Source organism: Vombatus ursinus, unplaced genomic scaffold (assembly GCF_900497805.2).
Source record: "Vombatus ursinus unplaced genomic scaffold, bare-nosed wombat genome assembly UNPS02014818.1, whole genome shotgun sequence".
Lineage (NCBI taxonomy): Eukaryota > Metazoa > Chordata > Mammalia > Diprotodontia > Vombatidae > Vombatus > Vombatus ursinus.
This window is the reverse complement of record NW_020954596.1, coordinates 60,673,198-60,680,818: the sequence shown is the minus strand read 5'-3', so window position 1 is coordinate 60,680,818 and position 7,621 is coordinate 60,673,198.

The following is a 7,621-nucleotide window of genomic DNA, read 5'->3' as shown; positions in this document are numbered from 1 at the left end:
TACATATACGTATATGTATATATATATATAATTTTTTTTTCTCAATTTGATTCCCACAATACTCCCTGAGGATGTAGATTGCCATTGTTATCATGATTTTTCCATAGGAGGAAACTGAGACTGTTAATTCCTTGCCCAGGGTCATACAGTAATTATTGTGTTTAAAGTTTTGTACTAAGGTCTTCTTGACTCCAGTGCTCCATCTAACATAATTCCACCTAGCTGGAGGTCTTCAAGTAGAGACTAGATGACCACTCCTTTGTGGACATTAGAGAGGACAGTCTAATTTCTCTGAGCCTTGATTTCCTTATCTATAAAATGGGGATAATAATACAGATAGCACCTACTTTACAAGGTTGTTGGGGGGCTCCATTGACATAATCTATCTAAAATGCTTTACACTTTAAAGTGCTATGGAAATGTCATAAGGAACTTGTGTGTTAATGGGGCCCCAGCAGTAGTGATGGGGCACATCAAATGTGTGCCCATTCTTCTTTTTTCATTATGTGGAGCTTGTTTTTCTTTTTAACCTTATGATAAATCCATATATGATTTTCAAAATTATACTGCTTGTGTGTGTGATTCTTTCTCTCCTTTCTTTTGTTTTCTTCTCTTTTGAGGGGAACCCTATCCTTAGCCTCCCCCTCTCTCACCTCTCCTCTCCCTTCCTCAGAAGAAAAGAAAAACAATAATAAACATTCACAGTCAAGAAAAATAAACTCTCACATTGGGCCCTACTCTTTTAAAAAAAATTAATTAATTTATTTGTTTTTAATTTTCAACAGTCACTTTTATAAGAGTTTGAGTTCTAAATTTTCTCCCCTTCCTTACTCTCCCTCTTCCCAAGACAATGTGCAATCTAATATAGGCTATACATGTACAATCATCTTAAACATATTTCCACATTAGTCATGTTGTGATAGAAGAATCAGAACAAAAGGGAAATACCACAAGAAAGGAAGAACAACAAACAAAGAAACAAAAAAGAGAAAATAGCATGGTTCAATCTGCATTCTGACTCCCTGTTCTTTCTCTGGATGTGGATACCATTTTCCATCATGAGTCTTTTGGAATTGTCTTAGATCGTTGATTGCTGAGAAGAGCTAAGTCTATCAAAGTTGGTCCTTGCACAATGTTGCTGTTACTGTGTGCAGTGTTCTTCTGGTTCTGCTCACTTCACTCAATATCAGTTCATGCAAATCTTTCCAGGGCCCTACTCTTAAGTGGCTTTTAATTTCACATGCGTATTATCCATGTGTGGGATGCAACAGACATATACTTTAAGCGTCAGGGTTGTTCTTTATTGCTGATATAATAGGATTCTTTTTTTTTTTGGTGGTCATCTCTGCTTCTGTTCTTCCCACATAGTTGTAGTCTGTCTTTTTGTAAGAGAAGAGAAATAGTGATATTTTCATAACTACGATTCTAATCCAAGAGCTAATACATATCAAAGATCGTAAGATGATAGTTTTAGATCTGGAAGGAATCTGAGAAGTCAGTGAGTCCCTCTTATTTTATAGTAAGGAATTTGAGGCATAGAGAGGTGACATCATAGAGCTGGTAAGTGTCTGATGTGGTATTTGAACTCAGTTAACACCCTAGGTACTGTACCATACTGCCTCAATAGAAATATGGTCTTGTTGACAGTAGTATTGACAATAGTGTTTTCTTCAGCTTGACAAATTGTTTCCTTGACGTATGCATTCTATCTCCCTGAAGAATCACATCAACGGGAAGAAACAGCAAAGACAGCCTTAATGCTGAAGGTCAGAATACGAAATGGACTTATCCCTTCAAATCCTGCCCAACCTTGGAATAGGAATACTGATGAACTCTTAATTGCCACATTTTAAACCTCTCTGATGGACACTGGGGGCAAAGTGGCCTCACTCTGGATGAACAAAAAAAAAAGAGATGACATTTAACTTGCAGTCAGTTTTTATAATTAACTACAAATAAGTTAATTTTAATAATTAGCCTTCTTGTGGATAGATCATTAGTCAACCATGGGTGAATGAGTACCTTCTAGTCAGCGTATTTTGTTAAGGCAGAAATGTGGACAGTTGTGGACCAAAGGAGCTAATTCTAATCTGCTTTTGCCCCAAGGAGGACTTTCTGTGCCTGAAGCAGTTAGGGTGACCTTTCTCTGAAATTAGTAACTTTGATAATCAATTCTGGACCTTTTCAGAGAGGAGGAGAAATAGAATCAAGCTTTAACTGGTTCTTACAGAGTCACTGACAACTCAGCCAACCAGTGACAGGAGAAACATTCTTTTTTTCTTTCTTCTTCTGATTTAGCATCATCATCATCATCATCATCATCATCACTAACATCCATATAGTGCTCACTATATGTTCTAGACAGTGTGGTAAATACTTTACAATTATTATCTAATTTGATCCTCACAACAATCCTGGGAGTTAGGAGCTATTATTATCATCATTATTCGGATGAGGAAACTGAGTCAAATAGAAGTTAAATGACTTGCCCAGAGTCACACAGCTAGTCAGTGTCTGAGACCAGATTTGAACTCAGGTCTTCCTGACTCCAAGTTGAGTGTTCTACGTTCTATGCCTCCTGCCTGTCAAATCTTACCAGATTTGGCCTAATGTTCTAGTCCAGCCTCAAGGGGACAGCCTCAAGGTCAAACATGGCCCTCTAGGTCCTCAAGTGCGTCCCTTTGACTGAATCCAAACTTCACAGAAAAATCCCCTTAATAAAAGGATTTGTTCTGTAAAACTTGGATTTAGTCAAAAGTTCACACCCCTATGTGGCTTCAAGGCCACAGGTTCCCCACCCCTAATATCAAGCTCTTTATAGAATTGGACTCTGAATGAAAAAGCTTTCATTAAGCACTTACTCTGTGCAACCAATATATTTGCTATCACTTTCTGCTTTGCTGTCATTTGCAAATTTTCAATTAAATAGAATATTCAATTAACCATAATATGAGTTCTCTGGCAATGTCAGATAACGAAGAGTTTGCCATATGTGTAGCTGCAGAGACGAAGCTAAAAGTATTCAACTAGACTGGGAAAATCTTAGACCAATTCTTTTTTCCAAGAATTTTGCTGAGGTAATTAAAATTATGTCATCTTTTTGCTTTTGCATGTGAAATTAGTTTTAGTCTAACCAGATATTTTCAATTGTTCTTTCATATGTTTTCACATTTTGAGAATGGATCGTAAAAGCTTACAGTTGAAAACGTCACATTCTAAATTATCACAACAAAAGAGTTTTTATAAAATTTTAAGTTCTTAAAATACAAAATTCTTGAAAAACTGCTTTTTCTACTTTTTCTTTCAAATTATTTTTATCTCATCTGAAACAGTAAATTACAGGGTAACTTACTTAAACTGACCTCAACCCAGATAAACTATTCTAGATACACACAATTTTAACAATGTTTTGGAGGTAAAGCTGGTTTTGCCCAACCATATTAAGATAGGCCTTATTTTTGACTTCTCTATAACATAAATCAGTGTCTATAGAAAGATATAGATACGTATATCTATATGTACTTTCTGCTTATCTTATAGACCATCTCTTGTTCAAACAAGTGAGACATAATAGTGATGACCTTACTAAGTAAGAGTTATACAAGTTATTTTTGAAGGGACGGATAGTGAGTCATCATCTCCATAAGGCGGACCATTCTGTGCAGAAGGCCAGCAAAATTGGCCTTCCCTTTTGCCCTGAAGTCTGAAACTTTGGCATTTAAGGCATCATGGAAGATCTTTTTTTTCTTTCACTAAAAATAGTGCCATGAGAGTATAACAGATTTGTTACATGGATTATATGTGTAATGTCTTCCTTGCCTGTTCTCCAGCTCTTTGGCTTTTTAGATTATAAACCTATTTGGATGAAACATAGTGCCCAATCTGTGAAATGGTTGTCAGTAAACATTCATCATTCATCTCCTTCTTCCCCATTATACAGTGTCCTTGGCAAAGGTCATATTTTTATAAAATGAAGTAAAAAAAAACCCAAGTCAGATTTTAGAGTGGGTGTCAGTAGTACTCAGTGTTTCAAAGAATTGCACAGAACTAGTGATGATGGAGAGCTGGGGGGAAATGCTGCTTTGGTTGGCATGAAGACAAGTAACATTTGGTATGTTAAAAAAAATCCATCTCTCCTTTTAGTACAGTTCAAAAACCAAGTGCAAATTCTTCCAATTTTTATGCAAATGTGATAAAGCATTTGGTCCCAGGCCATCAATGTTAAGTATCCTATGTGTATTCAAAGAATCTTGATTGACTGAATTACCCTTATGCCTATGGGGAGAAAATATTGGATTTGAGTTCTTATGAAGTCTCATGTGATTTAAATCCTGGGGAGTTCTTACCTAATGAGTACATCCTAAGTCAAATCACTCTATCATTTGACCAAGAACCTAAATCATAGACAAATAGGCTTTTTGGAAAGGTGAGATGAGGCACTGTCTCTGACTATCAATCATTTGAATTTTTATGTCTGGACCCTTGAAGCAACTTTAACTAACAGCAGAGTACTTGCCAATCTCACTACACATTCTTTAGAAATTACCAAGTATTGGAAATGGTGTCCGAGGAGTTTGCATTCTGCCAGGATACAAAATAAAGACCCAAATCATTTGGCATGGAGGGAGCCACCGATTAAGAGATCTAGAAAATGGTCTCTTTGCTCGCGATAACATAGTTAATAAATGTCAGAGGCAGGATTTGAACCCAGTACTTCTAACTCTAAGTTCAATACTAAATCACTATAGTATACTGTCTCTCCCCAAGTTCATACAAGTCTTCCCATGAAGCTCTGAATTCCTCATATTCATAATTTCTTATTGTATAATATAATATACTGTAATATTCATATGCTAACATTTGTTCTGCCATTCTCCAGTCAATGAGTACTCACTTTGCTTCCATCGCTTTGCTCCCCTGAAAGTGCTGCTATGAATGTTTTTGTGCATATGAGGCCTTTTCTTTCTGTTGTTGACTTCCTCAGTAATACAAAATAATTTTAAAAATATTTTATTGATTTATATTAATGAAGAGACCGTGTGGCACAGTGGATGGACAGCTGGCCTCAAATGGGGAGGGGAACTGGATTCTGACACATCCTGGTTGTGTGACCCTGTGCAAGTCGCTTAGACTTCAAGCCCTCTAGTCTAGTGGTGTCAAACTCAAAAAGAAAGGAGGGGCACTAAATGGTACTTAAGGATCCCTGGCGGGCTACATACTGACGTAGAAAATCACATATTAACATTAACTATGTTTATTGTATTTTATTAAATATTTCCCAATTATATATTTTTTTAAGGCAATTGGGGCTAAGTCCAGTTATATTTTAATCAGGTTGGGGGCTGCATGGGACCAGCAGGCCCCCATCTCTGCTCTAAGCAGTTGTCTAAGACTATAGGTTATAGTTGTTGTTGGGTAGTGTCTTGACTTTTCATAACCCCAGTTGGGGTTTTCTTGGCAACGATGCTGAAGTGGTTTGCCTTCTCCAGCTCATTTTATAGATGAAGAAACTGAGGTGCCCAGGGTCACACAGTTAATAAGTGTCTGAGGCTGGATTTGAACTCTCAAAGATGAGTCTTCTTGACTCCAGGCCTGGCGCTGTATCCACTGCACCACCTAGTCGCCCATGATGTTACAGAGAACATATCAACTTGTGTTCAGGAAGTTCTTCACTGGAACTCATTACAACAATGAAATTTATAGGTCCAATCCCTAACCCTATGCTGTGGATGTCTTTTGTTTTTTTACATCAGAATTGTTTCTGGATAAGACCCCGTCTTCTTTTCCCACCAGAACTGAACCCTCTCCTGTAAGAAAGAAAAACATTTAGGCAAAAACAATTAATATAATGATTGTATCTGACAGTGTGGATGACATTCTGCCCCGTAGGTTAGGTGGAAAAGTAGACAGAACCCTGAATTAGCAGGAAATAAATTGAAATCCAGCCTCAGACAGTTCCTAGCTATGTGACGTTGGTCAAGTCACTAAATCTGTCTGCCTCAGTTTCCTCAACTGTAAAAATGGGGATGATAATAGCACCTTCTTCCCAGGGTTGTTGTGAAGGTCAAATGAGATACATTTGTAAAGTGCTTAGCACAGTGCCTGGCACATAGTAGATGCTTAATATTTCCTTCTTTCATTCCTTCTTTCCTTCCTTCATGTTTTCTCTTCTAAAGAGAGATGTCTTTATTATTGTTTGGTTCTTTGTCTCTATTGTCTTTATTATTGCTTGGTTCTTTGGAACCAAGGTCAGTTAGTACAGTCACTCAGAGTTGGGCCTCCTTTTAGTGTTCTTTTCATTTATAATATTGTACTTACTGGTTTTTTGTTTTTATTGTTCTTCTGGTTATGTTTACTTGATTCTGCATCAGTTTTTCCAAATCTCCCTGTGTTTCTTTGAATTCCTCATATCGCTATTTCTTATCACATAGATTATCAGAGGAGTCCATGACACAAAAAAAGATTAAGAACCTCTATGTTTAACCTTTTTATGGGCCAGAAGACCACATTAATTAGCTTGTATTGTTCTTTCTCTATTTCTCACTCTTTTTTTTTTTCAGCCAAAGACAAGATTTATTAGAACATTTGCCATATGGCCAGACTCTTAAGGAATCTGAACGTTAGTGAGCTATTGGCTAGATTATAAGAATCTGAACAGTGGCTGGATTTTAAGAATCTGAGCACCTTAATGGAGACAAGATGGACTTTATATACAGAAAGACTGTGAGAGAAATCTAAGAGTGGCCAAGTAGTCTGCTGGGACTGTGAGGTAATAGAAAGCCGGGGACCTGGACCACGTGGGCAAGGGAGAATGGAGCCTACATAGGATTAAGGGTGGGAAGTGGCTGGAGGCCATAGGGAGGTAAGACAATGGAGGGCTAGGCTAGGTTAAGGTTAACAGAGAATTGGGAGATTGGCCTAGCCACAGTGAAAGGCCAGTTGATGGGAGATTGGCCTCAGGAAAACTCCAAAGATTTGGCCATGTGTGGAAGTCCAGGGTTTTTCCTTTCTGGGGTCCAGATCCCAACCCCATCATTCCCCCCCCTCAAACAAATGAGACCCAAATTCTTTTGGGGTAGGGGGTGAAAGTCTTGGCTTCTGAAACTGCTTCCCACTGGGAAGGGGCATAGAGCTCTCTCTCTGCCTCAAGGGGGTCCCAAAGAGAAGGTTGACTGGAACGGACTGCATCTAGGGAACAATGAGGGGACATTGGCTGGTACCCACTGTTTGCTACCAACTACAGGTGAATGGCCTGCAGTCTGGAAGGCACAAATCTGACAGAAAAGACTGCAGGGCCCAGATATGATGGGATAAAACATCCTTAGTTTTGTTTGGATTCAGATAATTCAGTTTTCAAACCATGAAGTATCAAATCCACCTCATAGCCAGACTCAGGAATAGCCAAGTGGTAACTTTCCTTTTCAAAGGAACATAATGGGAAAACTGAGCCAGGAGGCTAAACTGAGACTAATCTTAGACTGAGGCTAAACTTGTCCTCTCAGATTTTCCTGATGCTGACTTCCCATCAGTATCACATTCTCTAAGTAGCTTGTGGCATTTCTCTCAGATGGATTATTGATTATTGATGGATTATGATTCATCAGACAGCTCAAAATAAAAT